The sequence below is a fragment of the Marmota monax genome, unplaced genomic scaffold (assembly GCF_021218885.2).
Source record: "Marmota monax isolate L192 unplaced genomic scaffold, Marmota_monax_Labrador192_F-V1.1 WCK01_AAM20220418_F8-fsc00154, whole genome shotgun sequence".
Lineage (NCBI taxonomy): Eukaryota > Metazoa > Chordata > Mammalia > Rodentia > Sciuridae > Marmota > Marmota monax.
The window spans coordinates 3,405,450-3,424,740 of NW_026691933.1; the positions used below are offsets into that span (position 1 = coordinate 3,405,450).

General features: G+C 44.0%; 1 protein-coding gene across 6 annotated transcripts in view; it reads left to right on the plus strand.

The window, feature by feature from the left end:
- The first annotated feature begins 346 nt into the window (after positions 1-346).
- Positions 347-19,291, plus strand: part of Mgat5 (alpha-1,6-mannosylglycoprotein 6-beta-N-acetylglucosaminyltransferase) — a 331,545-nt gene continuing 312,600 nt past the window's right edge. For 2 of the 6 annotated variants that reach the window (XM_046454522.2, XM_058584189.1), the window contains exon 1: positions 363-486. The gene's annotated coding sequence lies outside the window, so the exon portion shown is untranslated. Of the gene's footprint in view, positions 487-19,291 lie in introns of all 6 variants that reach the window. The other 4 variants (XM_046453871.2, XM_046452536.2, XM_046453261.2 and 1 more) reach the window with 4 other exon arrangements.

Here is a 19,291-nt window from a genome sequence, read left to right on the forward strand (position 1 = left end):
TGCAGACAACCCCTGAAAAGCTGGGGCGTTCCGAATTGGCTGAGCGCTCCTCCGGGGAGGGCGGGGAGTTTGCCGAATGTCCCTGGCCGGAATCCCTGCCTCCGCGAGCCGCGAGCTCAGAAGCAGAGAGAAGTTGGAGAGGTCGGGTGGCAGAGGGTTTTAAGAAATCGCGGGCGGACTCCCTTGCCCTGGTCCACTGGACCCCAGAGGACTGTCTCTACTGCGCGTCGGCCGAGTGTGGACGCGCTGTGCGCGGCCCCGCCAGGGCTGGGAGTTTGCAGACCGTCCCTGCCGCGGCCCGCTCGGCGGCGGCCCTGCGGCTCAGCGGCGGCGGCGGCGGCGGCGGCGGCCCCGGGCGCGATCCAGCCCAGGTAGCCGCGCCGCAGGCTCCAGGCGCCGCGACCCCGCGCCCAGCTGCGCCTCGGGCCCTGTGGGCAGGGCGGCGGGAGGTGATCCCGGCTGCTGCTGCTGCTGCTCAACAAGAAGGTAAGAGCTGCTGGGTCGGTCGATCATGTCGGAGCTCGCCATCCCCGGGGCGGGGGGAGATGCACACAGAGGGGACCGCGGGGGGATCGGGGAGTCGCACAGGGGTGCGCTGGAGAACCTGCACAGGAGGCGGCACAGCCCCAGGCTTTGCCTGCAGCCTCTCCGGGGCTGCGTGGGTTCCCCGGCCGCAGCCGCTTTGCGGGACCCAGGAGTGCAGCCGGGGGGCGCGCCGTGAGTCTCCCACCTGCCCCGGGCAGCCCCTCCCAAGGGGAGAATGAAGCCCTCCAGGCCGCGGGTCGAGGAGGCTTGTAAGCTTTCCTTGGACCTGTCCAGAGGAGGCTCTGATGGCACAGGCTGGAGGCGAGCGGCCGGGAATGGCAGATGGGCGCTCGAACCTTGGAGGAGCCCGATGGGGTCATGCTGCAGGCGTGGGCCGTGCTGGAGTCCCGGGGACTCAGGCGCGCAGGGTGGGTTCGTCCATGGGCCAGTGGGGGAGAAGAAAGAGGGGGACTGGCCCCGGGCTCCTGGGGAGGAGGGAGGAGGCGAGCAGGCTCTCCGGGCCAGGAGATCAGGCAGGCCCTTCGGGCCCCAGGGCCCCTTGGGGACTAAGGGTTGGACCACAAGCCGGCCAGAGCTCTGAGCGCGGCTGCCGGGTCGCTGAGGCTGAGGGAGCAAAGAGCCCACACCCGCGCACACACTCCCCAAGAGCATGCTCAGTGCGGTCTTGTGAACTTCCTGCCGAGTAGCGAGCAGCCCTGGCCCCCAGCTCCAAAAGTTGGGGGCGGGGGGTTGCGTGAGTGGGGAGCGCTGTGCCCTCCTGTCGCCCTTCTGTGCCCCTGGCCCCTGCCTGGCCTTTGCTGGGCTCCGGGTTCTGCTCTCTCTGGCCATCCCTGCGGTTGGGCACTGGGGCGTGGATGTCATTCCCTACTCCCCGAGGCCGTGTGGCCAGAGGCCTGGTGGCGCGGCTGTCTGCCAGGTGGATTCTCTCGCAATGCGCCCCTCGCGCGCACAGACCGGGAGCTGCAAGCAGGCTAGGTGGAAGGGGGTGTGTGAGCCTGGGGACGTTCGCGCGCGCACACTCGCTGTCACACACAAAGCCGCGCTTTTCTAGCCACCCTGTCGAAGAGCGAAGGGGTGGCGCTTGCATTGTCCAGCAACGTTAAGAACAGCCAAGCATCTTTGGGCTGCACAGACAAGGTGATGCTTATGGTTTTCTGAGACGCTAGTGGAGGTCTAAGGCCCCATACTTCTGGCTCTGCCTGCCAGGACCCAACACTGGGAGGACGCCAATGTCTGCACCCGGCCCTGCTGGCCCGTTTAGGAAATGTTGGGCATTACTGGGGCTGTGAAGTTGGAAGGGAGGCAAACTGTTCCTGTGGGCTGGCAGTACATCTGTCAACAAAGTGTTAAGAGGAGGATCTTGTTCTAATGGTCTGTAAGTGGAGAGCAAGTTAATTAAACCCAAAGCTCCCCAGCTCTTTGTCAGGACCTGAGCGACTTGGTTGGTTATTACTTCTATCGCATCCCGGATATTGGCCTCTGTCACCCACATTTTGATTCTTGACGCGGGATCAGAACTCTTGTCTGATCCCAGAAAATAACAACCTGGGATAAACCATCTCAATTCATTCATCTGAAGGGATTTTTGCTCCTTTCTTCTTTGCTATAAATTATTTTTGTTCTGATTGTTCAGGGCTGAGATGGACACCCTTAAATTTGTTTGACAGTATAGGATCAGAGTGAAGCTCCTCCTTTTAGAGGACTTTATAGTTTTCTCCAATTTTCAACTTAATGTACCTGTGATCAACGTGTTGAGGGGGGACCCCTGAAAATCAAGGTGGGAAGAGAGTGACCTTTTTGCCCTTTTAAGGAACTGAATTAGAGGAAGGAAGTTGCTCTGCCAGCCTACTGTTTGTGGTGGAGCTGGGTGTCTGGAGATAGGGCTTGGGCATTTTCTTTCCTCTCCTTCCTTTTTTCCAGCCTGAACTTCTGGCTTTTGGACACTTGTGACTAGAATCACTAGGAGAAAGCGTCTATGGAGTTTTGCAGGGTTTGCAGCTACCCAAATGGCCACCAGTCAGTTGGTTTTAAGGTGAACTGCAATGTCAGGAGAGCTGCTAGGCTCTGCCCAGATCTGTCAGTGGTATCTGTGTGCTTCAGTCCCAGCTGCTGCAAAGCAGCTCACTAGCCTTTTGATCTCAGCAGTGTGCATTTCAAGTACTTTGTGTTTGGAAGTGTGAATACTGTACTCATTTATATATATACACACACATCCGTATACATTTTTATAAAGAAGCGTGTGCATATGTATGTGCATATGCAGTATTCCTTGGGAGAATCTGGAAGCTGGAAGGGGCCTTAAGAGATCACAAGAATCAGGTTTTCTCCCTTCCCATTCAGTTTTCTCAATTTAAAAATAACCAACCACTCTTCTGCTCATCTGGTCTCCAAAGGCATTGAGATGCCAGAGTCCCCCCTGTGGCTCTAACTGGGGGTAGGGAGGGTGGGGAGTTGACTCCTCCCCTGAGAAGTATAGCTGCTCAGTACTTGTCCCAGATAGCAAACTGACATTTGACCTTTTCCTTATGTTCCACAGGTTTGGGGGTTCAAGTCACTGCAGGGTCACAATGGAATAAGTTTTGTCAGGAAAATCACAAAGAATAGTCATCAATACCCTCTGGGCTTGGAAGTGTGTACCCTCTCTCACTCTGTGATTATCCTGACTGGGATTTTAAGCGATTCCAAGAGGCTTAAAGAGCATCAGGGATTCATTTTCTTCTCTCTTGTCCTCCTGTTTGTCCTGTCCTCCTGGCTCTATGAGGGGTGGTGGGGGCTGGGTGGGGTGGCTGTCTATGTTGATGCTATTATAGTGAGTCTCAGGAAAGTGGTTCCTTCAGGTTTGTCTCTGGGGGGTTGCTATGGTGACTGACAGTTTGTAGAAGTATGTATCCTGGTGCCAGGTGAACAGGTGATGGATAGTTTTGACTGAAGGAAAGTATGTATGTTCCAGAATACAGGTACTTTAAAAAAAGGGAGGTAAAAATTTTATATTTCGTAGGGGCAGAATTGCCATGTAGGTGACAGTGGAGCATTTGGAACTTGTCAGTGCAGGTTTGACCAGGCTGCCTTTAAAGTGAATAATTGCTTTGAAGTATAGAGTCACTCCTAATAGTCCGAAGATGGCTATACTTTGAAATTTCTGTTGAAAATTCAGTAAAGATCTTCTCAACCCTTAAAGTTTTATGAAGTTTCTCAGCTAAGCTATTGTCTTGTATGCACTTTACAGCCTGTGTCCATATCACTAACACAAATGCATGTGTGACCCTGATGTTGTCTGTAAGTGCACTCAGTATATATCCAGTCTTTACCATGTGTCATGCATTCTGCTGTCGCCTAGTATGAAGATGTCCTTTCTCTGAATTACCTTCTCACTTTTAATTTATCTGACCTTCTCTTTCAGTGTGTTAATGCAAACTAATAGCTAATAGCTCTTGGAAAGCCGCCAAGGTGAGTCCCAGGAGCCTTTAGTACTGCGACCATGCTCTCAGCCGAGAGTGGGGACTTAAGCTGTGTTTGCCCATTTAGGCTATTTTATTTTTTCCATTGCCAGAATTATTGTACCTTTCTCTGACTTTGTTCTGTATGTTGTATGGATGCGTAAGAAGGGTTGAAGGAATCGACTCTCTTGCCTACACACACAGCCTTCTGGAATCAGAGCGGGGCCTTCCTCTTGGGGCTCCTTGTCTAGCCTCGAAAGTCTGGAGAGGCAAGAGGTATAAGCTATTGTGTCAGGTTTGGAGGGAGCCGTTCTCCTTGGAAATTGGCACTGTCTCTTTGTCACCTCCACTGCCAGGCCTGTGTTAATGCCTGCTGGACCTTGGCCCTGCTGAGAATGGAAAAGGAACTTTTCTCTACCCTATTGTCCATGAGCTCAGGGGTGAGGTGTAGCCCAAATATTTTATTACTAGTAAGAGTTCAGTATTGCTGTTTGCAATATACTTAAGAAGTCAGCCTTACAGTGTTATCCCTAGAATAACAAGAGCTCACTTGTTTGCTTCCTCTGTGGTTGTGACTGGCCCTGGAGGTGTACCAGTCCCTACTCCTGTTTGAGCTCCTTAGTGTTGTACTTCTGCACACGAACTGCTTATGGGTCCTGTCATGCTGGTATAAAATGCTTTTTATAAGTATCTCACACAGAAAAGTCTTCCACTCTGACAGTTCTGGTTCTTTTCTACATCTCTGTCCCTGCCATGGAAGTATGTCGTAATGGTGATTGTCACAAAGATTATATGTCTTGGTAGAAAAATGTCAAGAACAGGTAATCAAGAAAATAAGAATGATAATGATGAAAAAGATTTATCTTCCATAATTGACATTAGTCTACATGCTTCCTTTGTATTATCTCATTTAATCCTTATTACAACCCTGAAACATTTTGCTCCTAGTTTTTATACATAGAAAGACTGTAACATGGAGGGTCATGAAATCTAGCCAAAGTCTTGAACAGCCTCAGAAGGCAGTGTGAGGATTTGAACCCAGAGCCCATGCTAGCTAGACCATGTCTAGTTACTAAGGCTGTCAAGGATGTCATATACTTAGCAGGGCCTCCTTTATAATCCCAACCAAGAAGTCTTAAGACACTTGGGGTTTGGAAGGGACAGCAGTGGAGTCCTTCTGGATCCCCTTCCTGTCTAGCTGAGGACACAGACCTGCAGAGAGGTTGACAGACTTGCTTACCAGCAGGTGGAAGTTGAGTCCCCTGGGAACAATTGATATCAATGTGTGCCTGCTTTGTTTATAGAGATGTTCCGGGAAGAGAATGTGCTGGACTTTTGGGTCTTCCTAGAGTCCCCAAGTGGACTCACATCCAGCTTCACTTTGGAATATGGTGGGGGAGCAAATATGGGAGTGGCACAGTTCCTTCCCCTCCTGGGCTGGGGATACGTAGGTGATTTATGTCCTTTTGAGTGATGTGTTCTCTTCTTGCTTTTCCTGTGCAATTTGACATCTTGTTTTGCCAGGGATTGAACCCAGGGCCTTCCACATGCTAGGCATGTGGCACTCTACCACTGAGCTACATTCCCAAACTCCCCTTTCCACACATACTCTTTTTAAATTTTGTTTTGAGACAGGATCTTGCTAAGTTGCCCTGGCTGACCTTGTATTCACAGTCCTCTTGCCTCAGTCCCTGACATAGCTGGGATTACAAGTGAGCTGCTGGGATTACAGGTGTGTTCCACCCTAGCAGTCTGACATTTTAAGGATACTGTCTGGGCTGAACGTTATGTTTTACTCTTATTAATTAATTCTCTCAATGGGTCTTTGGGTTCCTGCTCCTCTAGGCATTGATTTTTCACCTTTAAGAGCACAGAGTGATGTGGCAGTGGTGTCAGAACTGTTCCTGAACCAACTAGTAAAGGTTGCCTGTGAAGGCAACCCCACAGTGTGGGGAATCCTAGAAAGAGCGCAGAGGCCCTGCAAGATGTTCCTCTGACCCCTGAGATCACCCACTTGGTGGAGTTTTGCTGCTGGGTCTACCAGTGGGCTCCATTTCCTTTCCTTCTGGTCCCTTCTTGTGTTTAGGAATGGATCAGGCATCAGTTCTCTCACCTGCTCCTGACTTCAAAATGTTTCTGCTCAATAAATAGAACTTAGCTGCTCAAGGGGTTTGGAGTTCCTTGAGTAGCTCTGTGGTTAGGTCCTACTCCAAGAGTTAAGTTCAGTCATGAAGACAAATGCAAATGTGAATACACGGAGTCAGCCTGTATGACCACTTTGGGCCTCAGGTTGGAAAGTAAGGGGGTTGAATGAACTCCAGAGATCTGTTCAGTGCTGATGTTGTCTGATCCTACACAACCTACACCTGTGACAAAAAGAGGTGTAGAATAAGCAAATTCCCTCAATGAATTAAAAAATAAAAATAAAAAAAGATTGAGAAAACATTCAAGTTACTTTTGTTCTTGTATAAACTCCCCTTAGCAGACAGTGAAATGCTTACCTAAGAACCAACCCTTTATTATCACTATCTTTTGGGATGTTTACTTTTATATGTTTAGAAATGAAAAGCCTTGGTCCTGACTCTCAGCTTAGAAATAACCTCCCTTCCTCTAGTGAAGCAGTATTTTTCCCTGGGGAAATTGAAGTCCAAAGACCAGAAGATGATCGGGCTCACAAAATTCTGTGGTTCTGTGCCACAGTATCCTGGGAAATGGGACTCTGCATTGACACAGCCACTAGCTGGGCCAAATCCTGTTTACATGACTTCTGTGTTTCCCTGTGAAGCAACTACATTTAAAGGATAAGGGTTTTATATCAGTCTCCTTGCAGCTGATTTTTTTTTTTTTAGGCAATTTGTTATTTTCAACTCTGATTTTTTTTTTTTAATTTACTAGTATTCATAGCAATGAGTTTTCTAAATGACCAATTCTTTATGTTGCACATCTTCTTTAGGGAAGCACTTTCTGATGCCCCTGTTAATCTCATCTTTCATCTTTCTGTTTTCCTTTGGTACCTTTGTTAGTATTTCTGTTTGATATATTTCTGTCATTCCCTCTCTGTATATATATTTTTTTCTTTAGGTACTGGGGATGGAATCCAGGGGCACTTTAGCACTGTCTTTTTGTTGTTGTTTGTTTTTTTTAATATTGAAACAGGGTCTCACTAAATTGCAGAGGCTTGCCTTGAACTTGTGATCCTCCTACTTCAGCCTCACAGTCACTGTAATTGCAGGCCACACTACCACACCCAGCTTCCTCCACTATAATTTTTAGAGCTAGTAGAGGAAGAAGCAGTAAAATGTGTGTGTTGGGGGGGAGCATGTACGGAAACGGGAGCTTTTTTCTATCTCCTCTCCTAGTAATGTACACTATGAGGTCTCTGCAGTCCTCTGTGAGACCCCTGCAACACAGTATCAGGCCTCTCTGTTGCTTTCCCTCTTTAATGCAATTTTCTAATCTCCCCTAAGAATGATACATCCTCCCCAATTCTCTTTGATTTTTAATCATTATGCTTGCTAGATGTAAAGGTGACATCCATTGTTAAGTGGGCAGTCTACCCTGTACATTGTTTTGTAGGTGCAAATGTCATTCTCTTGGGTAAATATGGTCACTTTTCTTCTATAAGTTCACCAGGCCTTATTTGTTATTCATATGTTCAAAAACTCCCACAAGGGCAAATTTCCTCGCCCTAGACTTGTTCCAACAAAACAAAACAAAGCGCACCCCCCCCCCAAAAAAAAAAAAAAAAAAACACATCTAACCCAAGAAATACACAGAGAAGAGTTTGGAATTCGAGTAGGCACAGACTGGGAGCTCATTGCCTGGCATGCTGGAGTCACGAGAGAAGACTGCTGGTGGGGCTGGTGAGTGAACCCCAACTCTGGCAGGTGAGGCCTCTGAGCTGGGCTGCTGTCGCCCTGTGGGCTGGCTGTGTGCTCCTGGACCTAGCTTCTCATCTGTCAGATGACGTGTCACTCAGCTTCTCCTGTCCTGGGGGTGTGGGAGGTTTTACACCCACAAAACCTCCAGGGAACTCTAGCTTCTTTAATCTATCCTTACAAATATTCTTAGGTGTGTTCCTAATTTTAAGGTCCTATGTGATCTTTGTGCCTCTATAAAGTTCTGTTTTTCAAATCACTCTGTGGACTTTTTGTTGACATCTGCCTCATTCACAGTGCATATGATACATGGGCTCATGAAGATCAACAGATTTAAACTCTCTGTGTGTGTGTGTGTGTTTTAATACCTACCAGGGGTTATTACCTTATTGTCATCTACAAAACAGAAAGTGAGCAGTAAGTGTTGGAGTTCAGGTATGGAATAGCATCATATAAATGAAATCTCCAGAGTTTCTGTGGAAGACTTTATTAGTGAGGCCTTTCCACTAGTCGTAAGTAGGGGTGCTTAGATGCTGAGGATGATGATTTTTATTGTTCTTTCCTATAAAGTGTACTAAAAGTACATGATATCGTGAGTTGCTATTTCTATCATATTGCCTTTTCTCCAGCTGCCCCTAAAACCAGAATCAGAAACGGCTTTCCATTTTTGATGCCATGTCTAGTTAATATTCTCCAAGTTCCAGAAATTCTTCTTACCAGTCCTGTTGTTTCAAGAGGGACTTTTCTTTCCTTTTTCTTTCTTTTTTTTTTTTGGGGGGGGGGGTACTGGGGATGGAACCCAGGTGTGCTTAACCACTGAGCCCCATCCCCAGCCTTCTTTTGTATTTTATTTAGAAACAAGGTATCACTGAGTTGCTTAGGGCCTCGCTAAGTTGCTGAGGCTGGCTTTGAACTAGTGATCCTCCTGCCTCAGCCTACTCAGTGGCTGGGATTACAGGCTTGCACCAGTGCACCTGGCTAAGAGAGACTTTTCTGCTTTCTCATTGTTAGATTACATCATCCTTGTATTGCTGCTGTAACAACCACAAACCCAGGAGCTTAAAGCAACACTCAGTCACTTTTAATTCTGTAGGTAAAAGCTCTAACAGGAGTCTCACCAGCTAGCATCCTTTCTGTTGGCTCCATGGGCAAATCCATTTCTTGCCTTTCCTAACTACTAGGGGTTGCCTGAATTCCCAGCTTGTGTCCCCTTCCTTCAGCACCACCAACCCTGAGCTGAGTCCTGTGCCCCCATGCTGGTACTCTGGAGAGAGCTGAGAAAGGTTCTTTTCTTTTATGGATCCAAGTGATTAGATTAGACCAATCAGGATAATCCATGATAATCACCCCATCTGAAGGTCCTTAATTTAATCACATCTGCCTTGTAGGGTAATATGATCATAGGTTTCAGGGATTCTGTTATGAATATCTTCGGGGGACATGTTTGTGCTTACCACAGTCCTCAAAATTCTTTGAAAGGAAACGATTCTTTACCCTTTATGAAAACTAGCTTTTTGTGAGTGTGTGTGTGTGTGTGTGTGTGAAGGTGTTTAACTGTTATAGAAAATTTACCTGTTTCCTCATTCCTCTTTTTGAACATAGTCACACCAACTATTTGCAAAGCATTTTAGTATCTAAATAAATTTTGAGTTCTGCTAAGGCCAGAGAGAGAGCCAAGTACTCTTACATGTCACATAGTATGTAAATGTCCCTGAACCTTTTATTATAATGAGTAAACGGAGGAGTGAAGCAAACTTGTTCAGGGTCACATAGCCAGAAGTGGAAGAGCCAGGTTACAAAAGCCTGCGTTTTAAAGCTGTTCATTCTTTTCACTCTGCTTTTCTGCCTTACAAGTGATTATGAACAAACATAATGAGCAATAGTAATGGAAAAACCTGAAATAATGTCAGATCTCTCTGCTTCTGCCAAGGTGATAATAAACAATAAATATCACTGGTGGTAGATTGATTGCACTAATGGCTCTGATTAATGGCCTGTCTATAGCCACATTCTTCCCCCAGTAGCTTTGTAGTTCTGCTTCCTTCCCGTTCCCCACCCCTGGTATTGGTTATGTGACTTGCTTTGGCCAATGGAATGTTAGTAAATACTGTGTATAAACAGTTTTAAGAGCTCCTATGTGTTTCTGATTGGCTTTGTCAGCACTGGGTTTGTTCTTAGATCTCTGCCCCTACCATGAAAATATGCCCAGACTAGCCCAGTGGGGTGAGCCAGGATATGCCAGCTGATTCCATCCTAGACTATCCAGCTTCTTTCTGACCCATCAGCTGCTCACAGTCTCCTGAGCATGTCTGGCCTAGATCAGCTCAGCCTGGCCTGTGTCAGTAGAATCACCTGTCTAACCTGTACCTTTATGTACAAACATGTTTGTTTTAAGCCACTGAGTTATGGAGAAATTTGCAACAGTTGATACACAGCTCTTATTAGATATTTGAAAAACATGAGAAGTAATTTTAGTGTCCTCTGGAAGATCATTTTGTATTAGTTGTAACTAATTAATATTTCTTTTAAGATTATAATTTTAGCTGAATGAATGTCCCATGATATCTGCTCTTTCCCTGTTTTTAGCACAACATTAAAGTTCTTTAAATTCTCACCAGTTTCACTCAGAAGCAGACTCTGTTCTTGAACAGTTAAGAAAGATTTTTTTTTTACTCCATATGCTATTATTTTTTAAAATATATTTTTATGTGGTACCGAGGATCGAATCCAGTGCCTCACATGTGCTAGGTGAGCATTCTACCACTGAGCCACAACCCCAGCCTTAACAATGTATTTTTTTTCCCAAATCTTCTATTCTGTCAGCTTTTGATTTGAATCTATAGTAATAACATATATTGACTCAGAATTCACATATGTAACAGCAAGTAAAGTTTTACGAAACAGTACTTATCTTTATTAGTATGATGTCCTCCAATATTTTCTATTCTCTTTTTATTGCTTTTAAAAAAAATGCTGGTCAAGGATCAGGAGACTATGACCAGCTGCCCCTGTTGTAAATAAAGTTTTATTGGAATGGGGCCCTCCCATTGTTCTTGTATTGCTTATGACTGCTTTCACTTGACATTGGCCGAGATGTGTCATGGTGACCTTGCCTGAAGTGCCTGATTTATTTTCTGACCCTTGAAGGAAAACTTTTCTCACTCTTGCACTGGGATGATTTTATAATCTCTCAGTTGGTTGTGACTCTCCATTTGGAAGTGACCCTGGGTACTTCTAATATACTATAGATACAGAATACTAACCCATCTCCCATGCCATACTCAAACTTTTTCTATTTACTTAGACCCAGCAGTTAAAATTTGCTATTTAACATTATACCTGATTGGCTTGCTTAGGAAACTTTTCAAGCATTTCTGAAGTGTTTGATTATAAGTAGTGTTGTGCCTCCCCCTTTTAATTTAAATAAGGCTTTCTAGTGGAAACTAATTGGAATTAAAATGGACACAAATTCCATTCAAGTGCTAGTTATTTATTCATTAGATTCCAGCAGGGCCTTTTTTTTTTTTTTTTTTTTTTTTGTGATATAATGGAGTCCATTAGTGGAAGAGGTAGAGAAACAGTGATCCTGCCTTCTTTTAAGAACACCTCTGGCAAGTGGTCCTTATTGCCACATTTCTGAATTAGGGTGGTAGTATTTCTGAGCATAATACAATTTAGAGACATTAAATTATGAACTTTTGCAGCTGAACAGATTTTAGGAAAAAAAAAATTTTTTTCACTCAGACCTAATTGGGCCCTTAAAGGACAACTTTCTTTAATACCTACATTTTCCAAGCCTGTTAGGAAGGACGACATGGTTATTTATGTTGTGTGGCTCATGGAATTTATGAGCAAGAGCTGAGGCAAAAAAGACTTCAGATTGATCTGGATATGTCTTTTTAGAATCTGAAATGCCAGATGAAGAGTGGCCACTGACTCATTTCTTTTATTGGCGGTGAGGGTAGAATCAAAATGGATGAGGTTTGACTATAGCATGAAAAGCTTAGGTAAGATCTGAGGGACCTTCCTCAAGAAACATAGCTTCTTTGACAGCGGAGTAAGTTCCCTTGAGCATTTTTGTTGTTGCTGCTGCCCCCTTAGTTCAGGTGGGTGGCTTTCCCTCCAGGTGGCTGGGTGTGTATAATTAATAAGGATTCTTCTGGGCACCAGCAGTAGAAACCTGTTGGAGCTTGCTGCAGCCAAAGTGGAGAATTCACATCAGGGACTGGGAGAGGTTCCAGGAGCCACCTGCATCCTGGGATCTAGGCTCCTCCTGTTTCCATCTGCCTGGCTGCTTATTTTCTCTCCCTACTATATTCCGCTTTTCTTGTCCCAAGGGCAGAACTCTGGGTAAAGGTACCTGCTATACAAGTCTAAGCTTTCTCTTGTAGTGCCTGCCCCAGTCACCTAGGGAGTGTCCTCTTTGTGCCAGCTTGAAATCACTCAGAGGTAGGCAGGGGTGGGACCTAAAGATAGGACTCTGGTCTAGCCTCAGACCCAACAGTGTGGTTATAGGCATTTCAGAAATGTGTGGGGGCAATTTTCATTGCCACTCATTGAGAATTGCTATAGCACTTATTGGGTGAGGATCAGGAGTGCTGTGTTAGTCAGCTTTTTATCACTCTGACCAAAATACCTGACAAGAACAACTTAAGAGGAGGAGAAGTTGGTTTGGGGCACATGGCTTCAGAGGTCTCAGTTCATGTCAGCCAGCTCTGAGATAGAAATATTATGACATAAGGGATGGTATAGGAAAGCTGTTAAACTCGTGGCAGATGGAAAGCTGGGAGAGATGGGTTGGGGGAGACGAAGATGATGGGACCACAGATAGACTAAACCCAGGGCATGACCCCCAGTGACCTACTTCCATCCATTTGATGGATTACTTCACTGATCAAATGGTTTAATCCACTGATGAAGTCAGAGTCCTCATTATCTAGTCATTGCCTAAAAATCTACCTTTGAACCTTCCTGCATTGAGGACCATGCTTTTAACACATGAGGTTTTTTGGGGATATTCCAGATCCAAACCATTACAGATGTAAAACATCTATGTGGGAAGAACAGTCTTGTGCCACAAGCTGTATGCTACAACTAGGTTATCATGGGCAAGCAAACCTCAATCTATACCTAACTTCCATATAAACATCATTTTTGTACATTTTAAAAAGGCATCGACTTTTCTAGTCAATGAAGAAAAAGATTGCTCCCTGTTTTGTTGGGGAAGTTACCCTTGGAGATTCATACCACCCATATAGCATTACCTCATCTGCGATGATTTTATAACCTCTCAGTTGGTTGTGACTCTCCATTTCACATTTACATTTGGATCTGACCCCCCCCCCCTTTTTTTTAACATAAAGTGCAGGCATCTAACAATGCTATTATGGCTGCTAGAGTAATCCTGCCCAACTAATTCCATATTGAAATACATCAGGTTTGTCATAAGTTACTTTTATTCCCGTTTATGTTATTCTTATGGCATTCAGCAAGTATGTTTGAAACTATGTCTAGATAGTTTATGTAATAATTTGACTTTAGACAGTAAAGGAGTATTGGAAATTTGCTATAAGCTGGAGGCTTTGGGGTCCCATAGGTTTCAGTGCTAGGGGAGATGGTTTATAAAATAACTTTTCCCTTCTAGTCCAATACTTCAGCTGAATTACTACTGCTAACGTTAAGCATTTTAAAAAACAACCTGTGACCCATACATTGGATGCATCAGTAAAAAGGAATATAGATGTTGGTCCCAGTCATACTGCTCCTCTCCCAGTCACACATACATGTGGTAGACTCTCCTTGGTGCAGACCTTCTGCTCTCCCACATATGTGGTTTAATTGTTCTTTTTGGACAAAGGCTCCCTTGTGGGTATTTTCATTATTCTGGAAAGACCACAGGAATGGGAGGTTATATTAGTCCACATTGTGCTGCTACAACAAAAATACCTGATGATTGGTAATGTATAAAGAGGATTTGATTCACATTTCTGGTGGCTGCAAAGTCTAAATAGCATGGTTCCAGCATTTGGTGAGGATCCCCTGAGTGCATCAAAACGTGGCAGATGGTATCACACAGTGAGAGCACATGGTGGGAGTGTGTGAGAGAGCTCACATGATGGAAAAGGAAGCAAGAGAGTGTGAGCTGAGAAAGCCAAACTCACTTTTGAGCCAAACTCACACAACCCATTCTCATGGGAAGGAATCCAGTCCTATGAGACCTGACCACTCTTTTGAGATAGCATGAATCCATTCACTGGGGTAGAGCCTCCTCTTACTTTTCACTAGGCTCCTTCTTCACTGTTCATTTCTACCACTTGGACAGTGGGGGGGACAAACCATTGTGAAATCATAGCAAGGATTAAATCAGATTATCACATGACTTTTCACATGAGCCCACTGTTGCAGTGGCTTCAGGGAGATCTGTGAGCTTTCGTGGCAAGTTTGATGTTTACTAATTTGTAGCAAAATTTAGCAAGTCCTTCATTTGTTGTTGTTGTTTTTCCATACTGGGGTTTGAACCCAGGGACACTTTGCTACTGAGCTACATCCCTGGTTCTCTTATTAAGACTGGGTCTCCTCAAATTGCTGAGGCTGGCCTTGAATTTGTGATCCTCCTGCCTCAACCTCCCAAGTCTCTGGGATTATAGGTAGGCACCACTGCACCCTGCTGCAATTCTTTCACCTTTAAATGTTAGCCTCAAATTGCTGCAGTATGAGTGTTATTTGTGACTTTTTCACCAATAGATATCCAATATTTTGATTTCACACTCTACATGGTTAGCAGATATCTTAAAATATCAATACTCTTCGCCACTTGGAAATTATAGTGGTTGTTAAACCTGCTGCTAGACAGTGTTATTTAATGTGCTAAATAAACACGTATATGTATTACTATATCATAATTAAAAAAATATTTTGTCAACTTTTTAAATATAATTGATTTCCTCTTGAGATCCTATGTATTTTATGCATTGAAAAAAATCCTTCTGTGAGGGGGTCCATATGCCTCTTCAGTCTTCTGGGGGGGGGTGTGGTATAGAAATTGTAGAGCATTGTGAAACATTCAGGATACACACAGCCTGCTGCTCGCCTGTCCCTCCCTGTCACCAGGAGTCCTTCTCTTCCTTTTCCCCAAGGCTGTCAGACAAGGGTTTGGAGTGGGTGTGAGCTTATCTCCACCTGGCTAGTTTTCTTCTTAGACTTGGTCAACCAGTTGAACTATATCTGTTACTCACTCTTCTGTCATATTTTGAGGAGGCAAGTTTGTTAGAACATTCCCTTGGTGAAATTGTCAAGTTGTATAAGGTACATGAAGCATTTACTTAAAAACATACTGATTATGTGAATCCTAACCAGAAGTGTGATTTCTGCTTCAGTTTTTCAAGGGGAGAAAAAACCAGACATTTATTTCTTCATATGCTTCAAAGTTACATAATAACCAACACAACTGTAAGAAGTTACTCTGTTTTGCAGATGGCTCCCTGCCTGTGAGTGTGTGTAGGGGGTTGTGTGTGTATGACTTATGTGGGAGAAGAATGTTCTCTAGAAATTAGGACTCAGGGTAGAGGTAGACAGCTCCATAGGTATGTACTTGACTTGGTTGCTAATTTGCTACCCAGTGAGTCCAGCTTGCAAGGTGCTGTGCTGCAGCTATAACTGGATTTCTGGACTGCTGTCAGTCCTTTTCTGTTTCTGGAAACTTCTGCTGATAGGAAGTGACTTTGTCAGAATAGCTTTCTGCACTGTTTCTAGATGTCCTCCAGACACAAAGCTATTGTTGTAATGCCATGAGCATCTTTTTCTTCTTGCAGCTTTTAAATCTGTGTTTAGAGCATGAAAATGCTGAACATTTCCTTTCTAATTCTTTAGAAGTTATGGTAGGCAAGGACCTTCACATATTCAACACAAATACCTTGGACAATCATATTAAATGATAATGGGAAGAATAACTTTCCATTGTTTGTTTCCAAAAATATTATGCTGAAGATTGGGATTAAATAGTCTCATGATTTTTTTTCTTCATTTTTCTATGGATCTAGTTATTACTCACATTTCTCCTTGAGTATAATCCACCTCTTAAAGAAGTGGGAATTGTTACTATTCATTTGAAATAGGGAGAACATGTGTATTTAACAAGCTTAGCAATGAAGTGACAGCATCTCATCTCTCTCTCTCTCTCTCTCTCTCTGTAAGTGGTAATAACAAAATTCTATTGTTTTCTGGACCCACTGATTGATAGTACAGATTCATGTTTGAGACTGTGAATATGATTAGGCCTCATTTTTAAAGTGCGGTATCTAAGATCCTTTTTTTTTAAAAAAAAAAAAAAAAACAAGCTGTTCTTCCATGGGATCTATATGGCCAGCTGTTTTTGGCTTAAGAAAGCAAGAAACTCACCACAGTCAATTGACTGACAGGTGGTAATCACACTTATTTCAAAGGACCTCTTAGCCCTCTGTATTCTGTACCACATTCACTTAGCCTGTTTTATAGAGGTTTGATTTGGGTTGTCTTGATCTTAACCCCACCTTTGTAGATTGAGTAAATAAAATCCCAGAAGATCTAGAATGTAGGCATTTAAATATCCATGAATGAGTCATCTCCTAGTCAGGTGGATGATGGAATTAATGTGCAGCTGTGGACACAGATCTCATTCCTATTTTATAGATATTATCGCAATAAAAAGTGGGAGATACAGGTTCTATATTCAACCTGCCCGGAAGAGGTGAGTCCATGATGTATATGGATAAACACTTTCTCCTGAGAGCTGACCTTTTGGGCATGGAAACTGGTATTCCGGACACTCTGGAAACAAGCCTTGTGCACATTGTCTGATTTCATGCTTGTGACAGTTAGATTCCCTTGTTTTCATTGAATAAACTTGAGACCGTGTGAAGAGTCTTATCTGCAGTAACTCCAATAATAAGCAAGGTGACCACATAATTTATCATTGAAACCTGGACTCTTTAAGAGGTAACAGTGGTGCTATTAATGTTTAGGCTAAGATGATAATAAACATAAAAGGATGTAGGATCCCCTGCAAATCAGGTGCTGATTGGGGGTTCAATGCAGATCTCTGATTCTAAAGCCTGCCTGTTCTCCATCACAGGCTGTTGACTCAAGCCACCCATCTACAAATGAATTCATGTGGTGCATGTCAAATGCCCTTCTGAGGATGAGTCCTGTTCTAGGTGTTGAGCCAAAGAAAAACACCCCTAAGCTAGGTAAAAGGTTTTTGGCAAGAGAAAGATGTGCTAGAGGTCTTTCGTGTAGAAAGTGTTTTATCAAGAAGGCAGGTGATTTTTCTTTTCCTAAAATAAATGGTTTTTCATTTATTTTTTAAAAGAACAGATCTGCCTTAGCATTTACAAGAAAAACAAAGTAAGACTCCTAACATCTCATATCCAGGGCAAACATCTTCATAGCCAGTAGCTAAGACAGTGACATTTGGTTGTCCCTTGGTGTCCAGAAGTTATTTTTCCAGCACCCAAAACATAAAGTAGCATAGTGTCTACATCTCACCTATACACATCCTCTCCATGCTTGAAATCATCTCTAGATTACTCATAAAACCTAATACTATGTAAATATTATGTAAATAGTTGTTATATGGTATTATTTGGGGAATAAGAACAAGAAAAAAAGTCTACATGTGTTCAGTACAGAAATTTTTTTTTTTTCCAAAAAAATTTTTTTTTCTGAGTGGCTGAGACTTGAACCCAGGGCTTCATGAATGCTATGCACATGCTTTCCTGCTGAGCTATACCCCCAGCCCTTTTTTCAAATATTTTGTATTATGGATGATTGAATCCACAGATGTGGAACCCAAGGATTTGGATTGTAGTAAATTCTTCAGTACTAAGGCATGTACATACAAATTTACCACCCACTTTTAGCACTGTGTCCATGGCTGTTATTGTCAAGGCAAATTTGTGTGGTATAATCATTTCTAAGAGATGTAGTCTAAAAATCCCAGCCCTTCAATGTAACTGCATTCCCCGTCTTGCCCCACTCAGGCTTGTGATGAGCTTTGTGCTCCCGTGAGTGTCAGACATGTGCATGAGAACTCAACAGAGGCTCAGCCTTAAAGATACATGAAGTGCAAGGCTGTTATAAATGCCATTATAACCCAACCATGGAAAGTAATCAAGAGCTTTATGCAGCACACCAGGATTTATTTGTTCACAGTGTTAAGTTCACTGGCTGCCTTCTAAGCCTATGGAAGTGTCCAAGCAGAAGTTTCAGAGTAGAGCAGTTCTGTAAATACCACAGCCTGAAAAAATAAAAGTCCTGTTGGAATGCCACTTGTCATCAGTCTGCAGTGCCAAAGTGACAGGCCATGTAGAGGCCACTTCTGGGAAGCTAGAGCAAAGGGGTGGATGTGCGATATTTATGTACGTGGTTGGAACTTTAGGATACAGTTTTGAACTGAGAGCCATTACTTGCCCTTTGTTGTATATCTAGATTAATGTGGGATCTGCATGTGTGTGATATGCAGGAAGTCCTGGGTTCAAGCCTCAGCCATTTAGAAAAAACTTTTTGGGAAAAATAGAGTTTCTGTCCCAAACATGTGTAGACTTTTTTTCTTGTTCTTATTCCCCAAACAATACCATACAACAACTATTTAGGAATCTTGGAGTATCTAAAACATCTGAATCCCAGGGTAGCAAAATGTAACTTTCTGGTGATGAAGAAAAATCTCCCTCCCATTGGGAGTGATCAGGGAGTCCTGAAGGGGGACCGGAAGGCTCAGGGATTGCACCTGCCCCATGCTTCGTTTGAGCCATATCATGAAGAGCATACCCATATCTGGTTCACTTTGTGAAAGGGTAGACATTTCTTTGGAAGAATGAGAACCCCCAACCATAAGACAGGCAGAAAAACAAAACTAGGTTGGAGGAGAGCCATGAGAAAGGGAAGCAAGGGGAGAAAAGAGCGTGTGGGTGGTGAGCAGCAGCCATTAAAGAGGGAGACGGAAGATGTAAAATGGCTGGGCTGCTGGGGGTGACGTGAAGCTGCTTGGATTAGGCCACCACAAGACACCCACCAGGAAGTCAGGAGATTTGGAGGCTGGTCCCTATGACTAACTTTTTAGCTGGTGAGCCTCTGTCTCTTTCGCCAAAGTGGGTGGGCTGGGTCAGATGTTATCCTGTGTGACTTTAAGCTCTGAAAGTCTTTGGTGCCAAGCCAATGAACTATTCTTGAAGGGCTCTCCAAGACCTGGCTGGCTCCATAAACATTTACCAAGGGCTTATACACTGGCACAAAGGCGACTACAGCTCCAGAATCCCCATCCAGGGTGGGACCCGCCATAAATGCTTCCCATTGCTCCAACTACAGGAAGAATAACTAACTCTTAGAAAGCAGGCATGATGTACTAGACAGTTTTATGGATCCTTTCTGTCAATTTACATCTCTTAGCTCTCAATC